The 14,557-nt window shown below is 41.4% G+C and overlaps 1 pseudogene; it reads left to right on the forward strand.

The window, feature by feature from the left end:
• The first annotated feature begins 6,109 nt into the window (after positions 1–6,109).
• On the forward strand, positions 6,110–14,097 carry LOC104661744 (annotated as a pseudogene).
• Positions 14,098–14,557: the final 460 nt, after the last annotated feature.

Below are 14,557 nucleotides of genomic sequence, written 5' to 3' on the forward strand. Positions count from 1 at the left end.
CAAAGGACCAGGAATTAGCTGCCCAAGAGCTCTCACAAGCAAATATCGACCAGTACTGCAGCTATACCTTTTCCTCTATACAATCTAGATAAAGGCTGGGGGAAAATTGAGTTTCTGAAGCTGCTTGAGATCGAATGTTCCCTGTTCATTAAAATGGACAGTAGCTCAAGGAATAAAGAGACTCAGATTTGCTGAGCTCAACATGATTACTAAAAACACAGGAGGCACACCCATCTTGGACTATTTCCCCATGGCTTGGCTCTCATTACATATTTCCTTTCTGCTTTCATTGGTGGCAGATGGAATTTGGGACAGACCTCTTATCCAAGCTCCTGTATTCGAAATATCCTATGCTTAGATCATACATCTTTTTCCCGCCTACTCTAGGCATCCCAAAGTTCTGGTATCAACCTGGTTTCTATTTAAATATATTCTCTTTGATTCCAGGCCCTTGGATTCTAACATTTCCTTCCTTGGATTCCAATCTTGTCTTTTTTCTGCACTTATGTGTCAGTTAGCTGAGCAGATGCCAAGTTCTTATTTGAGGATTTTTAAGGTGTAAAGGGAGACTGTCCTTGTTTCCCCATCAGTTCTTTGTCCCTTGTGCAAAGTGTACTCTGTCTGCCTTTGCATTCAAACTGTTAGTTGTTAACTGTCCTATATCTCAGTCAAAATCTGCTAGCAATAGAAGGCATGATTTATTTATTACAATCATCATTCCATAACATGCAAGTCCAACACTTGTAGAAGGAAACTTGAGATAGGAGGTAAACTCCAAATCCAAAGTTACTCTGTTTTTCATGGCTATGACTCTGTGGCAGGATAATCTATTTAAATATTAATTTCTTTGTCTACTTTCTGTACTTTCTCTACCCCTTTGACCTAAGTAAGTTAGGTAGGCCCTTAGTAATTTCTTACCTTAGAGATATTTTGCAGAAGGATCTAGCTGTCTGTAGATAAAACCTGAACTCAATGAAGATAGTATTATCAATGTCTTTGAAGGCAGCAGGAAAAGGAAAGGAGAAGATTTCCCAAGAATATAAAGAAGTTTTCAGTATATGGGTGAGGGTGAGTAGGACTACATATGGCCACAGGAGAGTACTGGACTGCAATGGACATGTCAGTTGTAACCAGTATGTATTGACAACTGGCAGAATCTCTGCTAGGCTTTGGCACCATATAAGACTCCAGGACTTTGCAAAACCCTTGCAGTGGGGAGTCCAAATAATGACTGAGATTACAATTTCTGCCAATCAAGCCGGGTGGGGACTCAGAGTCAGATTTAAGTAGGTGAAAAGCAAATGAAGAAGTGAGATATTACTTGCACATCTGAGTTTATCTGAGTTTCCTATTGGCTACACTCTAATTAAGAGTTCATCATGGAGGTCTGTGATCTCAGAGCAGTATAGAATGTTGGATAAAGTATGGTCTCCGGAAACAGGCTGCCTTGGTTCAAATCTGAGCTCTGCCACTGATTAGGTATGAATCCTTGTACAAGTTATTCAGCCTCTCTCTACCACAGTTTTCCCCCTGTGAAGTGGGGATGATAGTGCATGTCTTACAAGGTTGTGGTTGAAAAATCAGTACCTGACATATAGCAAAATTAAATGTATGTAAACTATTATTTCTATAGGGTTTTTTGCATCACTATAACAGTTGTTGAAATTTAAATTAATTTTTAAAATACACAATATGGCCGGGCGCGGTGGCTCAAGCCTGTAATCCCAGTACTTTGGGAGGCCGAGACGGGCGGATCACAAGGTCAGGAGATCGAGACCATCCTGCCTAACACGGTGAAACCCCATCTCTACTAAAAAATACAAAAAACTAGCCGGGCGAGGTGGCGGGCGCCTGTAGTCCCAGCTACTCGGGAAGCTGAGGCAGGAGAATGGCGTAAACCCGGAAGGTGGAGCTTGCAGTGAGCTGAGATCCGGCCACTGCACTCCAGCCTGGGCGACGAGTGAGACTCTGTCTCAACAACAAAAATAAATAAATAAAAATAAAAATAAAATACACAATACACACAAACGGTACAAAAGTTTTTAGAAGAGATACCATGAAAGATAAAGGTGTACAACAAAAAACTCCTACTTTTCCTCCCCAGATGCAACCTGTGTCACTAACTGTATATTAAACAAATGAAACTCCTTACATATGTTTCTGCACCTTTCCCCCTACTTAACAGTGCATTGTGAAAATTGTTCTTTGATAGTATTCCATTATATGGATATATTCTAGATTATTAACTTATTGTACTAGTCTTCCTCATGGACTGGTTTTTTGCTCTTACAAATTAATACTGTAATAAAATCTTTGTACCTACATCTTTGAGCATGTCTGGAAAATCTGTGGGACAAGTTCCTAAAAGTAGAATTACTAAATTCAAGGCTCTGTGCACTATAAAATCTGATAGACACTGTCAGATTGCCCTCCATACAGCAAATTATACTCCCAAGGCCAAGGCAGGTGAATCGCGAGGTCTGGAGTTCGAGACAAGCCTGGCCAACACGGTGAAAACCCATCTCTACTAAAAATACAAATATTAGCGGGGCATAGTGGCAGGCGCCTGTAATCCCAGCTACTTGGGAGACTGAGTCAGGAGAATCGTTTGAAACTGGAAGGTGGAGTTTGCAGTGAGCTGAGATAGTACCATTGCACTCTAGCCTGGGCAACAACAGTGAAACTCGATCTCAAAAAAGAAAAGAATGCCAACGGAGGAGGTTGTTCACTTTTCTAATGTTTGCCAATCTGTTAAGTCCCCTCATAATTTGTATTTGTATTTATCTTAATAATGAGATTGAACATATTTTTCATATTAAAAAATACCATTTCTATTTCCTTTTTGAGAAACAATCTGCTATAAAAAGCACTGTTCAGAAGTGACAATAACATATCTGACGGTTATATGAAGATCCTTCTAATCTCATCACCAGGAAAATATGTTTCTGCCATCACAAGCTTCCTGACAGTTCCATTATGTGATGTACTCTGAATTCTTTGTGGTTATCCCTCAATTCCACTGCACCAGGGAGCTAAGAGAAGATTTTTGTTTCCTTCAGTACATCTGGCAGTGAAAGGCGCCCAGGGATCAAAGGATGAAAGTGATAAGATATTTCCTTGAACACATTCTTAGATGCAGTCACTTCCTCAGAGAATATGGAGAATCCAAAAGCAAAAGAACTTGAATGAATCTTTGCAACCAAGACACCCCAGGAACAGCTTTCAGAGGTGAGAGAAGCAGAATCACATTTTATAAAATGTCTGAATAATTTTAAAATGATTACCTTGTGCTGTTATACTCACTACAGTTTTTCTGTAGAAGTGAAAAATAAGTGAAATGAGAATAGTTCAATCAAATGTCAGCCATTTATCAAAAGAACCTCAGGAAACCATAAGCTCCTTTTTCTAGGCTGTTATCTGGAGAGGAAGAGACACCAGGAGAACTGCACAGTCAGAGCTAACAATAATGCAAGGAAGAAGGAAAAAACTGATCAGAAGGGGCTGTTCTGTCTGACACATACTATTTCTTTTCCAGGAAGGAAACACTGCTAACTAGGAAGCCAAATCCAAATTTAGAGATTTAATTAATTTTCCATTTGAAAGTTACAGTTAGGATAATCAGTGTCTACTTGCAGGACACCCTCTCTGCCACCCTAAGCATTAGCACACCTGTGTGTTTAATTGACCTAGAAGGTGGGCTGTTATTCCAACCATCAGATGGGCAGAATCTAAAATTTTGGGTATCATCTAGTTCGTCATTTTACAGATGCAGGAATCTAAGATGAGAGTCAGGTGGTTTCTCCAAGGCTACATTGTGGAGAGTGGGTTCCACTGCTGAAAAGGAAATGTAGGCTCTTCACCTCATCATACTGTAGCATAGGGCTCTTTGCATCATTAAAACCAGCTATGTGGCTTCTGCAAGGTTCCTATTCAAAGACATGTTTACATATAAATCTATATTAGTCTGCGAGATTACTGATAGCAAAATATCAACAAACTAAAATATACCAACACACCAATACCAAAATATCAACTAATACCAGCAACAAACAAAATACCATAGACAAAATGTCTGTTAAACAACAGACATTTAGTTCTCACAGTTCTGTAGGTTGGGAAGTCCAAGATAAAGATGCTGACAGCTTCAGTTCCTGGTAAGGGTTCTCTTCCTACATAGCAGTCAGCTGCCTTCTTGCTGTGTCCTCACAAGACATAGAGAGAGCTCTGATGTGTGTGTCTCTCTCTTGTTTTTTCTTTCATTTTGAGACAATCTTGCTCTGTCCGCCATGCTGGAGTGCACTGGTGAGAACCATAGCTCACTGCAGCCTCAACCTCCCACCTCAGCCTCCCAAGTAGCTGAGACTACAGGTGTGTGCCACCACACTGGGCTAATTTTTAAAATTTTTAATAGAGATGGCGTCTCACCATGTTGCCCAGACTGGTCTCAAACTCTGGGCTCAAGCAATCCTCCTGCTTTGGCCTCCCAAAGTGCTGAGATTACAGGCATGAGCCACTGCACCTGGCTCTTTCTCTTCTTAAAAGGGCACTAATCCCATCACGAGTCCCCACCTTCATAACCTGTTCTAAATCTAATTATTTCCCAAATGCCCCATCTCCAGGTACCGTCGCGTTGGCAGTTAGGGCTTCAGCATATGAATTTGGGAGGGGAGGGAACACAATTCACTCCATTGCTCTTCCTCTGTGTGCATTCGTTGTTGTTGCTGGCCTCCTCCCCCAAGGAAGAAAGCTCCACAGATTTTGTCTGTTTCACTGACTTTAGCATTCTCATCAGCTAAAACAGCAGCCACACCTATATTCAATAAACATTTATTGAATGAATGAATTTACTGAGTGCTTGCTGTGTGCCAAACACTGTCCTAAGCACTTTAGATTAACTTTTAGAATCCTTATAATGGCCTTCTAAGCTAGGTACTATTAGTCCCTTCATTTATACATGAGGAAACTCAGACATGGAGGGGTTAAATAGTTGCCCTGGTTTCATAGAAGACAGAGCCGAGGTTGTGAAATAAGGCAGCCTAGCTCCTTAGCTCATTTTGTTTTCTTTCTTTTTTTTTTCTGAGGTGGAGTTTTTGCTCTTGTTGCCCAGGCTGGAGTGCAAGGGTGCAATGGCTCACTGCAACCTCCACCTCCTCGGGTTCAAGCAATTCTCCTGCCTCAGCCTCCTAAGTAGCTGGGATTACAGGCATGCGCCACCACTCCCAGCTAATTTTGTGTTTTTAGTAGAGACGGGGTTTCACCATGTTGGTCAGGCTGGTCTCGAACGCCTGACTCAGGTGATCCACCTGCCTCAGCCTTCCAAAGTGCTGGTATTACAGGCATAAGCCACTGCACCTGGCCCTTTAACTCATTTTCTTTTCCATTACGCCATGCACAGAGTATTATTTTCCCCCACAACTACTAGGAGATGCCTATGGAGTTTAAAATCTGCATAAATATAAAGTACAATGTTGGCTAATGTGTTGGCTTTTTTCCCTAATATTCCATAGTTTCTAGAAATGCTTCTGATTATACTACCTAAATTCTTGCATATAAAAGCTGTCCTGGTGCGGACAGCGTTTCCCCTGCACTGTTGTTATCCAGGCTTATATTCTAGGTGTGTATTACTTGTTCTAGTCCTATGTTTCTGGTAGCCAGGGGACAGGTTCCCTCCTACTCAGATCCTTCCCAACACAGTATTACCATTGACTTATTTTTCCATTCTCAGAGTCTTCTCATCATTGTAAAAAGTGATAATAAGTAAGGTTATTGATGGCAAATGGACTTGGGGTGGGGGCAGAGGGCTGTGGAGAAGATCTTTAGAGATGCACCAGTAGCAAAACATGACACAGCTGTGTTTTGAGATAAAATGTCATCTTACTGGTCAGGATGGACATTCCAAGAATATCACATAAATTCCATGTTTACTATGGACTGGGCACTTTTATATTGTATGTTATATAATTCTTACTCATAGCTAATAAGGGCTTATAGCTAATAAGAGGAAGAACTGGAATTTGAAGCCAGGTCTGTGTGACTTCAGATGTCTGCTATTTCACTGGCCTGTTATTGCCTTCTTTCCAGGGAGAGCACCATCCCGTAAAAAAGTGAGATGGCAACGCACCTCATCCACTCTTTAAGGTAAGTATTTGCAGTTCTTAGGGATAGCAAGTGTGTGTGACCAAATTAGGAGGCATATTATGCTACCATCATACCACAATCTGATCAAAAAGTAAAATTCATCAATGTACCAGTCATACCTCTAACCAATCTCCAATTATTTTCTGTAGCACACTGCATAGACTTTCTCTCTCTCTCTCTCTCTCTCTCTCTCTCTCTCTCCCCCCCCCCCATCCCCCCATTTAATAGTTATCCCAGACTGAAGTGCAGTGGCACAATGATAGCTTACTGTGTCTTCGAACTCCTGGGCTCAAGCAGTCCTCTAGCCTCAGCCTCCAGAGTAGCCAGGAATACAAGCACGTGCCACCATGCCCAGCTAGTTTTTATTTTTTGTAGAGATGGGGGTCTCACTATGTTGTCCAGGCTGGTCTTGAAATCCTGGTTTCAAGCAATCCTCCAGCCTCAGCCTCCCAAAGTGCTGAGATTACAGGTATGAGCCACCCTACTTGGCCCTTTTTTTCCTTTTTTAAATAGCTTTATTGAGATAACTTACATACCATAAAGTCCACCCATTTAAAGGGTACAACTCAATGGTTTTTAAGTATATTTAGAGAATTGTGCGTCATCACCATAATCTAATTTTAGAATATTTTCATCACTCCCCAAAGAAACTGTGTACTCATTAGCAGTCATTCCCCAACCACCACCTCCTGAGCCCCAGACAACCACTAATCTATATTCCGTCTTTAGATTTGCCTATTCTGAAGATTTCCTATAAATGGTTTCATGCGTTATGTGGTCTTTTTGTGACTGGCATCTTTGACTTAACATGATGTTTTTGAGGTTCATCCACATTGTGGCATATATCAATACTATATTTCTTTTTATTGCCTGCAAAGTCTCCTTTCAAAAAACCCTTCCTTTATCCATAAATGTGTTTTGAATTTGGGTTAACCTCTCCAGTGAGCCCAGCCTTGACCAGAGCCTGTTTCCTGGTGAACCAGCTTCCACATGTGACAAGGACAACATCAGAACAGGACAGACCGACCTTCAGTTCCTTTCCTGGCCGCTGCCAGTAGAAATCCCAGAATTTCTTCGAAGGACAAGGTGTGGCTCTGTAGATGGCAGGCAGGGAATGACATCGTGGCAGGGGCCAATGGCACCAGTTCCTCACTCTGTTTTGTTTTTGTTTTGTGTTGAGTTTAGATTTTTAGATTAAAGGTTTTTACTCAAAAGCTGCTTCTCCTCCGAAAACCATTTGAAACTTTAAACAGCTGGCTGGCTCCAGAAGTTTCTGCAACCAGAAAGCTCGATTCTGCTGCCACCTGCTGTCTAAAGCCAGAAACAACTTTGGATAAGAGACCTTGTTCAGAACAGGTTTGAAAAAGGCATGAGTTGCAGTTCTGAAAAGGCTTTTCCCAATGTTATGCTTATATATTTAGGTCTCTTCTTTATGTCTGTATTTCTCCGTTTTCTGCCTAAAAGTTCTGATCCCTTGAAAACCCACCAAAAGAGTGTTCCACTAAAGCTTTGTCAATATGAAAAGACCCATACAAGCTTCTTTCCTTTCTTTAATCAGGCCTCAGGTGCTACGATTGTTCATTTCTTTGCTTCTTTCCCTCTCTTATGTCCTTCTTGCCTTTCATAGGCATTTGTTTAGTGTTTATTATGTAGCAGTTTTTGTGAGGGCTGTGAAGGTATAAAATGTGAAAGACGTAGGTCATTGCCTTCGAAGAAATTACTCTCTGGGTGATGGTTCTGCCCCTATAGCCAGGATGGCCTGCTGAGCAGTGAATCCCCTAGACTTTTTTCCTATGAAAAAAAGGCATAAGTCTGCACATATTTTTTACTTGTTTTTTTTTTTAATCTTAAAATACTTTTTGGCGATCCTTCCATGACACATAAATCTATCCCACTTTATATAGAATTTCACTGTATTTATGAATCATGGTGAATTAAACCTTTCCCGTATTAGTGGGCATTGAGATCATCATTGTTTTACTTTTACAAACAATGCATAAGGGAACTTCCTGGTACATATCTCTTGGAGGTACATTTCTGAGTATTTCTTTAGGAATACACACCTGGAGGTAAGTTTACTGAGGCAGAGGTACCTATGTTTTTCATTGTAATAGGTACTGCTAAATCATTCTTTTCAAAAAGCTGCCCAATTTATGCCTCCACCATCAGATTCAGATTTCCCATTTACACACAGCAAGATGGACACTATGTTTTCAGGCTTTAGTTTTGGCCAATCTGATGAGTAAAAATTGGTATTTCATCGTTTTAATTTGTCTTTCCCTGCTTACTTAATAAGATTAAGAATATATTTTCATATGTTTATTGGTTATTTGTATTTTCAATTACTTGTTGATATCTTTTGCTCACTTTTTGTATATTGGTGTGTATTTTTTTCTTATTGACTCTTAGGTGCTCTCTACATATTCTGGATTTTAATTGATAAGTTTGCTGCAGAATAGGCACTGTATCTACAATTTCTTGTTCTCACAGCAACCACGGAAGGTAGGTTTTGTCATCCCTGTAGCAGAATTGTCCTATCTGAGCCTAAATGTCCACTGGGCATGTGGGGCATGTGATCACCCCTGTCCCCAGCATATATTTGTATGATCTGAGGGACAAGAGACTTTTGTGTGTGCACATACGCATGTGCATGTGTGTGTGTGTGAGTGTGAGAAAGGAGAAAGTTCCAGTACAGGTGCATTGGAGGCAGTGGGAAGAAGAGAGGGAGGGAAGGGAGAATGGAAGAAGAGAAGGGAGAATGGAATGGTGTGGTGCCTAGTCTCCCAGCCCAGCCTTGGTTTGGTAGAGGAAGCTGTGGGGGCATCAGGGGCAGGCAATGGTGTTTCAGGGCCCAGGTGACAAAGCACAGCGCAAAGTGAGAGGAGAGTTTCTGCTTCTCCTAGAATACAGCAGAACCGCTTGACAGGCCTGCTGAGCAGCAGCAGTGAAGTGTCAGGAAGGTGCCTCCTCCTGGCAGGCATGGCAGTGGTGACAGTAGCCAGGGGTCCTTCCCAAATAGCTTGTCAAGAGAACATGGGCATCTATGAGAGACCTCCTCTAGGCACCTGGAAATAACAGAGGAGATTCTGCGGTTATGCAGCCAGGAATCAAGTGGTCAGCATATTCTTGTGCTGGCCTCACTGTTACCCATGGGCATGGATGGCCCTGGAACATTTAGTTTACATGTGTGGGGGGACACTGAAGCCCAGAGAGTTTAGGTAACTTGCCCAAAGTCTGCTAGCAAATAAGTATTGAAGAAGCCAAATGTCCTACATCTTTGTAACTTTATTTTTAATGAAAAAGTAAACTTTAATGTCGAAAATGCAAACTGTAACCTTTCAAATACGGCTCCCAAGAGGGATCATCACGCAAAATCAGAAGAAATGATGCCTTGAATATTTTTATGAAGCTGGACCTGAAAAGGATAGAGCATTGACAGATTCTGTTAAAATCAACTCCCCACAACAGGACATGTAAAGTCCCAGGAGGCCCATTAGGGGAAAGTGTCACAATTCCAGATTTTTTATGGCTGTGCTGTAGAAGAGGACTTCCCCACCCACTCTACCAGTCAAGCTGGGACTCCCACCTCTGCAGGTCACAGAGACTCAAGTTCAACTAGACTTTCCAACAGATTCATTCAGATCCAGATGTTATCAAGACCCGAAGATTACCTGCCCCAGGCTTCATTCAGAAATCTCACGCATCACTTATTCAACCTGTCAACCAACAATCACCGAGTTTCAGTTTGGGATCTCAGGCACTGTCCTAGGCTTGAGAAGGATAAATAGATAAAACCTACTGGTTCTGCCTCAAGAATTTTACAGTTCAGTGAGGGAGGCAACAGGTAAATGAATATTTACAGCACAGCAGTAAGTGCTATGAAGAGGGGAGCCCAGGACCATGAGATCCTAGAGGAAGGTCAAGTAATGAAAACTGGGGAGAGGTCATTTAAAAAACAACTTTTTTTTTTTTTTTTTTTTTTTTTTTTTGAGATGGAGTTTCACTCTTGTTGCCCAGACTGGGGTGCAATGGCACAATCTCAGCTCACTGCAACTTCCAACTCCAGGGTTCAAACGATTCTCCTGCCTCAACCTCTGAATAGTTGGGATTACAGGCGCGCGCCACCATGCCCGGCTAATTTTTATATTTTTAGTAGAGACGGGGTTTCCCCATGTTGATCAGGTTGGTCTCAAACTCCTGACCTCAGGTGATCTGCCTACCTCGGCCTCCCAAAGTGATGGAATTACAGGCATGAGCCACTGTGGTCAGCCAAAAAAATTTTAGATTGTGTATATTTGAGATTTATAGCACAATGTTATGGGATACATATAAATAGTAATATGGTTACATTTATGAAGCAGATTAATGTTTCTATCATCTCAAATAGCTACTTTTTTGTGGCAAGGGCAGCTAAAATCTGCTTATTTAACACAAATTCCCAATATGATACAATTTTTTTTTTTTTTTTTTTGAGATGGAGTCTCGCTCTGTTGCTCAGGCTGGAGTGCAGTGGCGCGATCTCAGCTCACTGCAAGCTCTGCCTTCCAGGTTCACGCCATTCTCCTGCCTCAGCCTCCTGAGTAGCTGGGACTACAGGTGCCTGCCACCATGCCCGGCTAATTTTTTGTATTTTTAGTAGAGACGGGGTTTCACTGTGTCAGCCAGGATGGTCTCAATCTCCTGCCCGCCTCGGCCTCCCAAAGTGCTGGGATTACAGACACAATTTATTTAACTTTAGTCTTCATGTTGGACCTTAGATGTTGAGACTTTTCATATTTTGTGTCCTTTGACCTCCAGTGCCTCATTTCCTCTCCCCACCACCCAATCATGGTAACCACTGTTTCATTCTCTATCTCTGTGTATTTGAGCTCTTTTGAAAATGCCATGCATAAGTGAGGTCATGCAAAGTTTTCCTTTCTGTGTCTGGGTTATTTCACTTAGCCTAATGTCCTCCAAGTCCACCCATGTTGTGGCAAACGACAGGGTCTCCTTTTCTTTTTTTAAGACTGCATAATATTCCATTGTATGGGGGGAGCTTCAAAAGGTTCATGGAAAAATGGAATTAAAAGATAAAAATGGAAAGTATAAACTATGTCTCAACATAATCTCCATCAAGTTCAAGATGCTTTTGAAAGCAGTGATACCAGCCATTTAGTCCATCTCTGAAGAACTGAGGGTCCTGGGAATTTAAACACATCTGTGCAGTCCTTTTTACATTATTAGTTGAAGAAAAATGGGTGTACCTTATAGGGTTTTTTTAAGATTAGGAAATCAAAAAATGTCAGAAGAATACAAATCAGGACTGTAAGGTGGATGCCTAATGATTTCCCAGTGAAACTCTAAAAAGATTGTCCTTGTTTGATGAGAGAAATGAGCAGGGGCATTGCCATGGCGGAGGAGGACTCTCTGGTGAAGCTTTCCTAGGGATTTTTCTGCTAAAGCTTCGGCTAACTTTCTCAAAACACTCTCATAATAAGCAGATGTTATTGTTCTTTGGCCCTCCAGAATGCCAACGAGCAAAATGCCTTGAGCATCCCACAAAACTGTTGTCATGACTTTTTCTTTTGACCAATCTACTTTTGCTTTGACTCGACCATTTCCACCTCCTGGTGGCCATTGCTTTGGGCTTTGTCTTCAAGATCGTACCTGTAAAGCCATGTTTCATCTCCCATTACAATTATTTTGCTTTAGGAGCTTGATGTCACTTCTTTAAAATTTGTATTGAAAGCTCTGCTCTTGCCTGCAGCTGATCTGGGTGCAACAGTTTTGGCACCCATTGAGTGGAAAGTTTACTCAACTTGAATTTTTCAGTCAGATTTACGTAAGTGGAACCAGTTGAGATGTCTCTGGTGTTGGTTATTGTTTCTGCTGTTAGTCATCAATCCTTTTCAATTAGGGCATGGACAAGATTAGTTTTTTCCTTGAAAATTGATGTGGATGGTCTGCCACTATGGGCTTCCTCTTCAACATTGCCTCATCTGTTTTTAAAACAAGTTATCCATTTGTAAACTGCTGATTTCTTTGGGGATTGTTTCCATAAACTTTTTGTAAAGAATCAGTGATTTGATCATTCTTTCACACAAGCTTCACCACACCTTTGATGCTTCTTCTTGCTTCAATTTTAGCAGAATTCGTGTTGCTCTGACAGGGACTCTTTTCAAACTGATGTGTTATCCTTAGTGTCTCTAACTAGATCCTGTCCAGACATGTTACAAACAAGTTAGTACTAGTTTATTTTGTTGCAAACAATTTTGAAATCCATATGTAGTTTTTGTTTTTTTGTTTTGTTTTGTTTTTTGAGATGGAGTCTCACTCTGTCACTCAGGCTGGAGTGCAGTGGTGTGATCTTGGCTCACTGCAAGCTCCGCCTCCCGGGTTCATGACATTCTCCTGCCTCAGCCTCCCGAGTAGCTGGGACTACAGGCGACCACCACCACGCCCAGCTAATTTGTTTATATTTTTTAGTAGAGACGAGGTTTCACCGTGTTAGCCAGGATGGTCTTGATCTCCTGACCTCATGATCCGCCCACCTCGGCCCCCCAAAGTGCTGGGATTACAAGCGTGAGCCACCGCGCCCAGCCACATAGGTTTTTTTTTTTTTTGTTTTTTGTTTTTTTTTTATAAAACAGACCTTCCATGAATTTTTTGAAAATACCTTGTATATACACCACAAAACCCATTTTCTTTATTCATCCTAAATGTCAATAGGCACTTAGTTTGTTTCCTTTCTTGGCTATTGTGAATAACATTACAATGAACAGGGGAGTGCAGACATCTTTACAAGGTGATGATTTCATCTCCTTTGGGCGTATACTCAGGAGAGTGATTGCTGCATCATATGGTAGTTCCATTTTTAATTTCTTTAGGAGCCTCCATACTGTTTCCTATAATGGCTATACCAATCTACATTCCCACCAACAGTGTACTATGGACCTGAAACCATAAAACTCCTAGAACAGAACCTAGGGGAAAAACTTCTCCACATCTGCCTTGACAATGGTTGTTTTTTGAAACGGAGTCTTGCTCTGTCACCCAGGCTGGAGTACAGTGGCGCATCTTGGTTCACTGCAACTTCTGTCTCCCAGGTTCAAGCAATTCTCCTGCCTCAGCCTCCCGAGTAGCTGGGACTACAGGTGTGTGCCACCATGCCCAGCTAATTTTTGTATTTTTAGTAGAGATGGGGTTTCACCATGTTGGCCAGACTGGTCTCAAACTCCTGGCCTCAAATGATCCGCCTGCCTTGGCCTCCCAAAGTGCTAAGATTACAGGTGTGAGCCACTGCACCCGGCCTGATTTTTTTTTTTTAATATCACGTCAGAAGCTCAGGCTACAAAAACAAAAATAAATAAATGGGACTACATCAAACTAAAAAATTCTGCACAGCAGAGGAAACAATCAACAAACTTAAAAAGCAACCGATGGACTAGGAAAATATAATTGCAAACCACATATCTGATAAGGAGTTAATATCCAAAATATATAAGGAACTCTTACAACTCAATAGCAGAAGAAAAAATAACCCAATTTTAAAAATGAGCGAAGGACTTTTCTGCCTCCACTGCCACCAGAGCGCCCACAAAAAAGCTTGCCGTGAAAGGGGACAAAAAGAGAAGCAGGTTCTGAAGTTCACTCTTGATCACATCCACCCCATAGAAGATGGAATCATGGATGCTGCCATGCTGCCAGTTTTGAGCAGTTTTTGCAAGAGAGGATCAAAGTGAATGGAAAAGCTGTGAATCTTGGTGGAGGGGTGGTGACCATCGAAAGGAGCAAGAGCAAGCTCACTGTGACACCGGAAGTGCCTTTTTCCAGAAGGTATTTGAAATATCTCACAAAAAATATTTGAAGAACAATAATCTATGTGATTGGTTGCGCACAGTTGCTAACAGTAAAGAGAGTTATGAATTACGTTATTTCCAAATTAACCAGGACAAGGAAGAGGAGAAAGATGAGGATTAAATTTTATTTATCTGGAATATTTTGTATCAATTCTTGAATAAAACTTGGGAACAAAAAAAAAAAAACATGGGCAAAGGATCTGAGCAGACGTTTCTCCAAAGAAGACACAAAAAGGGCCAACAGTTATATGAAAATGTGCTCACCATCGCTAATCATCAGGGAAGTGCAAGTGAAAATCACTATGAGATGAGATACCACTTCACACCTGTAAGGATGGCTATTATACAAGTACAAGTACTACTTGTACTTGGTGAGGGCATGGGGAGAGGTTTTCATGAATGTTTTTTTTGAAGAGGTGCCCCATAGGATATAACTTAAATGACAAGTGAGAATTTGTCACAAGGAGGAGGAACAGCAGTGTGTCTCAGAAATGTGAGAAGCTCAGCAGTACCAGCTGTGTGATGGTTGGAGCTGCAGGAGATGAAATTTGAAGGGTGGGCAGGATTAGATTAGTCAGGGC

The sequence above is a fragment of the Rhinopithecus roxellana genome, chromosome 8 (genome assembly GCF_007565055.1).
Source record: "Rhinopithecus roxellana isolate Shanxi Qingling chromosome 8, ASM756505v1, whole genome shotgun sequence".
Classification (NCBI taxonomy): Eukaryota; Metazoa; Chordata; class Mammalia; order Primates; family Cercopithecidae; genus Rhinopithecus; species Rhinopithecus roxellana.